The 11,499-nt window shown below is 39.7% G+C and overlaps 1 protein-coding gene and 1 pseudogene across 2 annotated transcripts in view; one reads left to right on the top strand and one right to left on the bottom strand.

The window, feature by feature from the left end:
- Nucleotides 1–4,786: 4,786 nt before the first annotated feature.
- Nucleotides 4,787–4,896, bottom strand: LOC128582956 (uncharacterized; annotated as a pseudogene).
- Nucleotides 4,897–8,788: 3,892 nt separating this feature from the next.
- MYPN (myopalladin) overlaps nucleotides 8,789–11,499 on the top strand; it is a 99,402-nt gene continuing 96,691 nt past the window's right edge. The window contains exon 1 of one of the 2 annotated variants that reach the window (XM_053585534.1): nucleotides 8,789–8,964. The gene's annotated coding sequence lies outside the window, so the exon portion shown is untranslated. The remainder of the gene's footprint in view (nucleotides 8,965–11,499) is intronic. The other variant, XM_053585535.1, reaches the window with a different exon arrangement.

The following is an 11,499-nucleotide window of genomic DNA, read 5'->3' as shown; positions in this document are numbered from 1 at the left end:
TATTCTTTTGTTTTCAATTTCATTTAATTCTGCTCTAATTTTGGTTATTTCTTTTCTTCTACTGGGTTTGGGGTTGGAATGTTCTTCCTTTTCCAGTTGCTTGAGATGTCCCATTAAGTTGTTAACTTCCTCTCTTTCCGTTCTCTTGAGGAAGGCTTGCAGTGCTATAAATTTCCCTCTTAGAACTGCCTTTGCGGTGTCCCAGAGGTTCTGATAGTTCATGTCTTCATTGTTGTTTTGTTCCAAAAAATTGGCGATTTCTTTCTTAATCTCATCTCTGACCCAGCTATCATTCAGCATAAGGTTATTTAACTTCCATGTTTTTGTATGAGTATGCAGATTCCTGTTGTTACTCAGCTCAAGTTTTATTCCATGGTGGTCCGAGAAGATGCATGGAATAATTTCTATTCCTTTAAATTTACTGAGGTTAGACTTGTGACCTAAGATGTGATCGATTTTGGAGTAAGTTCCATGGGCTGATGAGAAGTATGTGTATTCAGTTTTGTTGGGATGAAATGTTCTGTAGATGTCTGCTAAATCCAAATGTTGGATGGTTAGGTTTAAATCTAAAATTTCTTTGCTCAGCTTCTTGTTGGAGGATCGATCCTACATTGCCAAAGGAGTGTTGAAATCTCCAATGATTATGGAGCTGGAGGAAATCAAGTTGCTCATGTCTGTTAGAGTTTCTCTTATAAATTGAGGTGCATTCTGGTTAGGTGCATAGATATTAATAATTGAGATCTCATCATATTGAGTAATTACCCTTAACAAATATGAAGTGACCATTCTTGTCCTTCCTTACTTTTGTTGGTTTAAAGCCTATTGTATCTGCAAATAAAATGGCAACACCTGCTTTTTTCTGATTACCATTTGCCTGAAATATGGACGACCATCCTTTCACCCTGTGTCTGTATTTGTCTTTAAGTTAAGATGTGACTCTTGTATGCAACAAATATCTGGCCTGAGTTTTTGTATCCAATCAGCTAACCTATGCCTCTTTAGAGGACAGTTTAAGCCATTCACATTAATGGAGAATATTGATAAGTCTGGTGAAGTTTTGGATATCGAGTTTTTCAAAAGTCCAGTGGGCATTTTTAATCCTTTCGCCAGTGTGGAAATTGGAGTTTGATCTGAAGTTTCTGAGTGAGTTTACTTTTGTGGTATGGAATTGGGTTGGTCATTATGGAGGCTAGGTCTGAGAATATCCTGAAGAGCTGGTTTTGTTATGGCAAATTTCTTCAACATATGAATGTCATTAAAGTATTTAATTTCTCCATCATAAATGAAACTCAGTTTAGCTGGATACAAGATCCGGGGTTGAAAGTTATTTTGCTTTAGGAGATTAAAAGTCGGTGACCACCCTCTTCTGGCTTGAAAAGTTTCAGCAGAGAGATCTGCAGTCATTCTAATATTCTTGCCTTTGAAGATAATGGTTTTCTTTCTCCTGGCAGCTTTGAGGATTTTCTCCTTCATATTAACTTTAGTGAAGTTAACTATGATATGCCTGGGGGACGTCTTATTGGAGTTGAATCATGCTGGGGTTCTGAAGCTGTCCACTGTCTGAATTTCAGAATTTCTAGGCATGTCTGAAAAATTCTCTTTCATAATTTCATGCAGAAGGGCCTCTGTGCCCAGCAAGGCCACTTCATCTGTTTCTGGAACCCCTATGATTCGGATATTCGCCTTCTTCGAATTATCCCAGAGCTCTTGGAGAGAATGATCCGTTTTTGCTCTCCATTTCTCTTCCTCTTTGAGAGTTTGGGAGCGTTCAAAGGCTTTATCTTCGATGTCAGAAATCCTTTCTTCTGCTTGCTCCATTCTGTTGCTGAGGGATTCTACTGTATTTTTCATATCTTTGAGGGCTGCAAATTCTTGCTTCAGGGTGTCTAAGTCTTTGGTGGTTTTGTCTTTAAATTCATTAAATTCTTGAGACAACTTTTGAATTTCTCCTCAAATTCCTAATTCCACTTTGTTAATCTTGTCTGCAATCCAAATTCTGAATTCGATTTCTGACATCTCAGCCAGTTGTTTATGAATGGGATCGTCAATTGCATCTGCCATATCTTTCCTTGGGGGGATTGATCTATTCTGGTTATTCATGTTACCAGAGTTTTTCCGCTGATTCCGCCCCATGGTTGTTTTACTCCCTCTGATTTTTTTCCCCTGGGGCTTTGTCGAGGGCCTGTACAGTGTTGTGGCCTGAGAAACTGGGGCCCTGTCTGGTGTGGTGGGGCTAAGTGGTTCTGTCTTGTTTTCAGCTGGTTTCTGTTCCACCCTAGTGAAACAGATACTGTGGATTGAAGTCTCAGCTGTGGAGAAATATCAGCAATTAAGTCACCCTGCCCCTCACCGGCAAACAACTGGAAAAGAAAAATCAAACCTTCCTACCACCGTGCACCCAGGGCACCACCTGATTTGTCCTCAGGCGATTGGTTCAGTTCAAAAAGGTCCAAATCAATTGTCTCAGTCTGCACCTGTCTTGGGTGAGAGAGTTTAAGAGGTCTCTGGGAACTGGATCACAGGGGTCTGGTGACTACTCTGGTGTGGCTTGCTCCAGTGCTGCGTGGAGTCAGAAGAAGCCACCCAGCCAATAAATCAGTCTGGGAAGGTTGCTGCCTCCTTCCCCACCTTGCACCACTTCGCATCCAGTCACTGATAGCCCTGCAGTTGGCTGACCCAGTTGCCTGTAGTGAATCGGTACTCCAAGAGTTTGTACCTGCCTGAATCGCAAGGAAGTCTGCCAGGCCACTGTGCTCTGCCTCTCTCCAGCAGGAGGAGGTGAGGCCTGACAACCTTGGGCGCTTGATAAAGGTTGAGGGGTTTTCACTCAGGTCCAGTCTCGCCCCTGATTAATGTTACTGACAGAACAGAACAGAACAACTATGCGGTTCCCCTGCAGAAGAGAAGTTGAATTGAGCTCCAAATCAGCTTGTCTTTGCTCTTATATTGTCCATAGGCTGACAATCCCCTAAGGGCCAGGTGCGTCTTAGGTTTAGTAAAGTGGACCTCTGGGTCAGCCCCACCCTGGGAGTTACCCTGGTTTGCAAGTTGGAGATGCCTTAGGCAAACTCAGAGTCTCTGGTTGCCCAGGGAGACAGGGGGTGTGGCTTCAGAATATTCGGTAGTGAGCTGTATTGCTAGCAAAAGAGGGCTGCTGCTTTATGGCTCAGGCAATGGCTGCTCCAGTGTAGCTCCCCTCCTCCGCTCCCGTACCCCAGAGTCTGCACCAATAGGCTGCAGCCCAGCACTGTACACCCCTCGAGCAATCGCCCAAGAGTCTGGACCCCTGGGGGACAGGCCTCCAGACCTTGGAGCGAGAGCAGAGGGGAGTGCGGGGAGCGCTGGGAGCCTGGGGCTGCGGGCAGAGAACACACAGATCTCTACACAGTTTTATGCCTGGCCGTATTGTCACCAAAAGCCTCAGGGAACCGCCACTCCGGTGCAGTCCCCTCTCTCCCAACCGACTGGGACTGGCCTCCAGACCCCAGTGTGAGCAAAGGGGAGTGCTGGGAGCTCAGAATTCCAGGTAGAGACTATATACAGTTTATAAAGTTTTATGCCTGGCAGGAGGACGCCGTGGCACCCTAGTAGGGGAGGTAGGTCCAGTTTTTAGAGGGTGTCTCCCATGGAGTGTAGTGGGAGGACCTTTGAACTCTGCCCGGTTGTTTGTGGGGCACTCTGAGCCATTCTCATGGGGGAGGGGACTCCCGTCCGCTTGGTGATGGATTTTGTACCTTTTGTTTGTATCCTTGTGGTCGCAGCTCTCCTCAGTGGGGTTGACATGCGTTCTACAACCTTCTCTCTTAGTGCAGCTCAAATCCACCAGGTTACTTGCTGAATTTTTGTCCTTTAACTCTCCTTCTGGACGGGAGCCTCTGTGGAAAGCTGGCTTCAGTCAGCCATCTTGTCTCCTCCTGTAAATAATCTTCAAAAGATGAAATGGCTAAGTAGATCTCTACTTAAAAATATAGTAACTGTATGCTCTCTCATGCCTAATTTTACTATATTTAGTAATTTTCAGAGAGAGATGCACAGAGAATTGCTCATTATTTGATTGCTACTTCAATTCCATTAAGTTGCTTCTTTGACTAGCCAGAGATCATCTGGATTTCTAAGGCCTACAAAGCATTTTGGAAAAAGTCACTAAACAAACATAGTCCCACTATCACCAGACATTTCCTACTTGTTACTTTACATCTTCCAAAGTTTTCTCCAAATTGAATCATAAATGCATTACTAACAAGTATGGATGCCTCTGAAAAGTGGCGTGGAGCAGTATAGAAGAGCTTGGGCTTTGGCGTCATGTAGACCTTAGGTGTGACTCACAGCTGTGAGTGGCTTTGTGCAATTTCTTCTCTGATCTTCAGTTTCCTCCTCCATAAAAACAGGATAATGACATAGTAAACCTTGAACAATCTCAAAGATTCTTCCTGAGACTTTTTCAGATCTTGGAATTTGCAAAAACCACAGTAGCATATAACTTTTCAGTTTCATCCTCCATGCAGTGATGATGATGATCCATATTTCCTGGGTGGTGGTATTAAATTAAATTGTGCATTAAATATTAACAACAAAGCTTGGTTGTTGTGGACACTAGGCTGGGGTTAGCTAAGGTCACTCAGAGAGCTAAGTAATTCATTCTGGCTTATCTGCCTTTCAGGAAGTAAGTCCAATTTGGAGTCAGTCACAAATAGTTGAAATATTTATTGAAATGAGAGAATATCATGTGTGTCTATGTGTGTGTGTGTTTCATGTCAGATGGGTAACATCGTTTACCATGGGTAAACATCAGATGGGTGTTTACCAGATGGGTAAGTCATAACATCATTTGAGGGAGGTGCATCTCATACATGGCAATGAACACTCAATCATCACACTTATACATTACAAAAGAATGGATATTATGTGTGTTGTTTTAAGTGTACTTTTCATTTCTGGACAAATGGGAAACTCAGTTTGTGACTTGAGCTGGCATCCCAAAAACCAGGTCATAAGGATGGACAGAGCTGCCCCCTCAGCTATAGAAATTAGTGCCATGAGGTATAAAATGCAAGAGAAGGCTGGGCACATTGGCTCACACCTGTAATCCTAGCACTCTGGCAGGCCAAGGCAGTAGATTGCTTGAGCACATGAGTTTGAGACCAGCCTAAGCAAGAGTGAGACCTCATATGAGCTTTACTAAAAACGAAAACCAGATGCAAGTGGATCACTTGAGCCCAAGAGTTTGAGGTTGCTATAGGCTATGATGCCATGGCATTCTACTAAGGGCAACAAAGTGAGACTCTGTCTTAAATAAATAAATAAAATTTGCACAGTGTTGTCAGGCTAGCGGGCTGTCTGTGAATTGATGTATCCTCAGTTTACAATGTGGTAAAATTTTGTGTTTAATTTCTCTGTAACATTGCCTGCTTACTAATCCCTTTTGTGACGTTATAGTCTACATTTTGAATTAAAGCTCACTGTCTACACTAGAAGATAAAAGGAAAGGAGGCCTAAGATAATTAACACACATTGTAATTAAGTTGAACAAGGACACTTTGGGCTATTTTTTATTTAACCCATTCTTAGTTGGAAATGAAGAGCAATTTGGAGATGAGAAGAACGAATGAAAAAGCAAAACAAAAATATTTTGCAGACTTTCCTACATCAAGATATGCTGCCTTTATTTGATAGGAAGTTTGCTAAATCAAGAAAACACAAAATAAGGCTGGCACAGTGGCTCACACCTGTAATCCTAGAACTCTGGGAGACTGAGGCAGGTGGATTGCCTGAGCTCACAGGTTTGAGATCAGCCCGAGCAAGATCAAGACCCCTGTGTCTAAAAATAACCGGGTGTGGTGGTGGGCAACCTGTTGTCCCAGCTACTTTGGAGACTGAGGCAAGAGAATCACTTGAGCCCAAGAGTTTGAGGTTGCTGTGAGTTGTGACACCATAGCACTCTATTGGGGGTGACAAAGTGAGACTCTGTCTCAAAAAAAGAAAAAGAAAAAGAAAAGAAAAGAAATCCCAAATAGATTCATATGCTAATAAATATGTGAACTTTTTTAGGGATGTAAAATACAAATTTCTTTTGAATTTTTCATAATTTATGTTCTCCAAGCTCTTCCTCTGTACCTTCCCTCCTTGGCAAAAGTTTGTTGCCTTCAGCATCTACTAATTTCATGAAAAGTAATTTGTAATAAAATGATAACCTCTCAGAAATGTGTATAAGCCATTGCTATTTTGGTCAATCAATTTTATTGAGTCTTCTTTGTAAAAATAGCCATAGACTTTAGTCAGATGTTATTTTTCTATTCTGTTCTTATTTCTGTTAAATAAATACCAAAAGTCAAAGTTCTAAAGTAAAAGGTGTACATTTGAATCCACACTCCCATGTAACTTACTGGTTGGGTAACTTTGGGAAAGCTATACTTTTTTTTATTAAATAGGCCATTTAAAGAACTTTAAGGCTACCCTTCTTTAAGCCTTCATTTCCTCACAATAACACATAGATAACAGTAGGTCAAAAGGTTGTATGAGAAATGAGAGTAATTTAGGCTACTGGAGACTGCAGATTGGAGAACACTCATAAGAAGTGTTAGTTCCCATTTTTTTTTCCCTTGTAGTATTGGTGTTAGTGTGATTCCCTGGGTCAAAAAACTCTGAACTTTGTTTTCAGCTTTCTGTGAGGTCCATGCAGACCAAAAATAGAATCTGAGTGAAATCACCCAGAGCCTCTCATATCAACATATTTTATACTAATGTTATAAAAAGGGAATATTCAAACTGTTATTTTCCTATTCCTAACTTGCAAAACATTTATTGGCCCATGTTAATGTGTTCAGAAATAACATCAATGCATTTAAATTTAATTTCAAAAGAACAAAGCTCTTAAATCATTTCAGCACAGTGACTATGATAAACCGAAACCAAAAAAGTAGGTCTGTTCAAGCATTTCGACTGTTTTCCAACCTTTCAGTACTAATGCTAATAATGCTCCATTCTACATAACAATTCACGTTCCCAGATAAAATACCACAGATAGAGTGTATCTGAAAGCATCGCCTTTTTTTTTTTTTTTTCTGAGACAGAGTCTCACTTTGTCACCCTGGTAGAGTGCTCTACTATCAGAGCTCACAGCAACCTCAACCTCAACCTCCTGGGCTCAAGCCATCCTCTTGCCTCAGCCTCTCGAGTACCTGGGACTACAGTCACCCACCACAATGGCTGGCAATTTTTAGAGATGGGGTCTCGCTCTTGCTCAGGGTGATCTCTAACTCCTGAGCTCAGTCAATCCACCCCCCTTGGCATCCCAGAGTGCTAGGATTACAGGCTTGTGCCACCCCATCGGCCTGCTTTTTTCTTTTTAAACTTTTCTTTTTTTCTTTTTATTTGCTTAGTCATACAAAAGAATTTCAGGGTTGATTTTGGTCAGAAAACTTATAAACTTGAAGTCCTTATCTGTTTACCTGGCTCTTGAAAAAAAATTAAAATTAAATAACAGTCCTTGTGCTCATTTCGGCAGTGCTTATACTAAAATTAGAACAATAAGGAGAGGATTAGCATGTTTAAAATTTTTATAAAAGGAATAAATAAATATAAAAATAAATCCTATATATGTATTTTAGAATATTTACTAAAAGAGAAAATGTTTTATATTCATTTTTATCCTTCATTTTTTCACAACTATGTTGGAAATATGAAAATTTAAGTATTTGCGATGCTTCTGAGCAGAACTTAGGTTCAGTTTTGGCTTAGTCATTTATTTGTTGCGTGACCTTGGACAAGTTTTTAACATCTTTCTAAGCCCCAGGTTCTAACAGTTCCTACTTCATGGATTGTTAAGGGTATACATTAAATGATGCACACCGTACATAAAGAACACAATGACTAGGACATAGCTAAGGAATACTAACTGATTTCTACTAAGATTACAATATGTTTATGTGCATGTTAATATAATCATTCAATTAACGTGTGAGAAGTAAGCATAGCTTGAAACATGATACTAATTGTTTCTGATTTATTCTTTTTATTTATTTATTTTTTTTTGAGACAGAGTCTCACTATGTCACCCTCGGTAGAGTGCCGTGGCATCACAGCTCACAGCAACCTGAAACTCCTGGGCTTAAGCAATTCTCTTGCCTCAGCCTCCCAAGTAGCTGGGACTACAGGCGCCCACAACAGCGCCCGGCTATTTTTTGGTTGTAGTTGTCATTGTTGTTTGGCAGGCCTGGTCTGGGTTCAAATCCGCCAGCTCTCGTGTATGTGGCTGGTGCCCTAACCGCTGAGCCACAGGCACCGAGCCTTCTGATTTATTCTCTCAACTTAGTCACAAGATGCTCTTTTTAAAAATTCTGAACAGATTTTCTTTTTGGAAATAATGTTGTTTTTTTTTAACGTGAACTTTGATATGTTCTACATACCAAAATCACAAGTAGGGGAAGCTTTATAACATTTCCATGGAAACCACATCGTTAAGCTTTAATTCAATTACTCTAAAATTGGGAAATCCATGAAGTATGATAGGAATTGATTATTTTTTCATATTTACTTTAATAAATGCACTGACCATAGTCTCAGTTTGGTACCAAATAAAGGTATCTACACATGTTATATGCATCGTGTGTTTGAATACGTTGGGTATTCCTTACACTTTAGTCTTCAGAATTTCTTTTCATCTAGTCTAAAGAGAAACCAGAAAGCCTGTTTTCTTAGGTTAGTTGTTATCTACCCCACTATCCCAAGTCTAGGCTAAGAACATCGTGCAGACTGAGTTATTAAAGTTGATCTGAAAGAGCAATCTGTTCTAAAGGACTGTCCCTGGATCTGCAACGGAACCCTGTAAATACCTTTCATTACTCTGGTGGGGTGTATCACATTTCCTTCATGCTACTTTTGTGGTTGACACAAGTTAGGCAGTGAGATTTGGACTTTAGATGATCCTGGTTGATTGATATAGGAATGGCGCTTCTCCTGAGACAGGTAACAACAAATTTACTTTGTAGATAATGTTTTTAAACAGGTATTCTGTTTAGTTTTTAAAAACATTTTCAGTCTTTACAACTAAATATGTTTTGAACTTTAAAATAGTTTTTAAAATGTTTTAGTTTTCCCAGGCAAGCATTCTCAAGACCAATTAGATGAAAAATGTCTTAAAGATTTCATTGTACTTTTCAATTATATTACATGATGAAGTTTGTTATAAGACCCTCTATAATTCACTACCCAGCTGTTGTTTTGGATGATAAAAAACTTGTCTCTGATGTGAAAATTTTTCTCATTAAAAAAGGTTAGAATATACATGTGTGTCTTTGTTCAAAAAATAAGACATTTTGTTTTGCTTTTTCATCTGCTACTGGAGGGGGATACCCCAATATAAATCAATGAATTTTAAGCAAAACTTATTGAAACTTTGGTGTATGTAAGCAATTTGTTTTAGAGAATTAGATCCTATAGCAACATAGAAAAAATATCAAATACGAAAATTTTATATGAATCTACTGGCAAGGAAATTCTCCCGTACTTATTCTCCAAGTGAAGACTTCCTCCGTCACAGATCTTTCAGATTCCTTGGCATTCCTGTGGATCATCCCAATGTAAGTATATTATTTCTGTAGCTGAGTGACTGAATTAAGAAAACAGCTGAAGGCAAGTGCAGGATTGTGTTCAAACCACAATAAACACATGCATTGGATGGGCACTCAGCTTTATGGGGAAGACTTAAGACGTACAACCTTGTGTTTGCTTGCCACTTATAAAGTTTGTTTTTAACTGTGTTGGATATTAAAAATTTTTAAAGATTATTCTTTGTACCAATGAACTCTACTAAAATCTGAACTAATAAATAGGTTTGTAGTATAATGTCTATATAATAGCTACTAATGATAAGCAAGGTATCTGGGCTATTTGGAAATAGAAACTAATTTTTAAAAACTAAAATCTAAAATATGAGTTTGATATATTGCAACCAAGGTGCTCACAATTGCTAGATATTGTTTCAAAAAATTACATCCAGCATTTCTTTCAAAGAGACTAGCCTAGGCAACAGTAAGACCCCATTTCTACAAAAAATTAAAACAGGGCGGCGCCTGTGGCTCAGTCAGTAAGGCGCCAGCCCCATATACTGAGGGTGGCGGGTTCAAACCCGGCCCCGGCCAAACTGCAACCAAAAAATAGCTGGGCGTTGTGGCGGGCGCCTGTAGTCCCAGCTGCTCGGGAGGCTGAGGCAAGAGAATCGCTTAAGCCCAGGAGTTGGAGGTTGCTGTGAGCTGTGTGAGGCCACGGCACTCTACCAAAGGCAATAAAGTGAGACTCTGTCTCTACAAAAAAAAAAAAAAATTAAAACATTAAGGGCTGAGCGCAGTGGCTCACACCTATAATTCTAGCATTCTGGGAGGCTGAGGCAGGTGGATTGCTTGAGCTCAGGAGTTCAAGACCAGCTTGAGCAAGAATGAGATCCCATCTCTAAAAATAGCTTGGTATTGTGACATGTGCCGGTAATCCCAGCTACTTGGGAGGCTGAGGCAAGAGAATCAGTTGAACCCAAGAGCTTGAGGTTGCTGTGAGCTATGATGCCATGACACTCCATGGAGGATAACAAAGTGAGACTCTATCTCAAAAAATAAATAAATTAGCAAGACATGGTGACACACACCTGTAGTACCAGCTCCTCAGGAGGCTGAGGCTGGAAGACAGGAGGATCTCTAGAGCCTGGGAATTTGAGGTTACAGTGAGCTGTGATTAGGCCACTACACTCTGGGCCACAGAGCAAGACCCTGTCTCAAAAACCAAAACAAAACAAAACAAAAGTGGGATAATGGAGGAATACCCTTTTTAAATAAAAAGAAATTTTTGAAGTATCCACATAGACAGAATATGCAGAAACACAATTAAGTGGTCTTGGTGTTATTATCAGCAGAAGATTAGGTAAGTGAGCAAATGAACCTGTATACTAATGACCCGGATAACTGCAGATATGAAAATAACCTATCCAGGTAATTCAGTTCCTCCTGTACCTTTTTCCCTCCTTAATAACAGTTTATTTTTATATTAATGATTTAAAAGTTTTCCTCAATTCTCTTTTTCATTTTGCCTTTGTAAACATAACACCACAAAACAAAGGGTGTACTTTAACCTCTGATGTAATCACAATAAACTAATTTTATATTTATTCCATGTACTACAGATAGTCTCAAGATGACCGAAGAGGATAAAGATCTCTTAGTAAATTCCATGAGGTCAGGAATTTTTGTGTATTTTGTGCACTGCTTTATACCCAGTACCTAGTACCTAGTAGGCAGTAAGTAAATATTTGTTGAATGAATGAATGAGAAGAAACCGCAGTTGTATGATTTAGTTAAGAAAGCTAGATTTAAACTAATGTATTTTATGCTATCAGAATCTAAGAATGATCCTTTAAAATAATAATTTTTGGCATGTAAGTCTGAATTTCCAAAACCCAGGCTTCTCCCAAGACTAACAATGTTATAGCATCACTTAATATGTACTAAGCAATGA

The sequence above is a fragment of the Nycticebus coucang genome, chromosome 3, assembly GCF_027406575.1.
Source record: "Nycticebus coucang isolate mNycCou1 chromosome 3, mNycCou1.pri, whole genome shotgun sequence".
Taxonomy (NCBI): Eukaryota; Metazoa; Chordata; class Mammalia; order Primates; family Lorisidae; genus Nycticebus; species Nycticebus coucang.
This window is presented reverse-complemented; position numbering and strand designations above follow the sequence as displayed.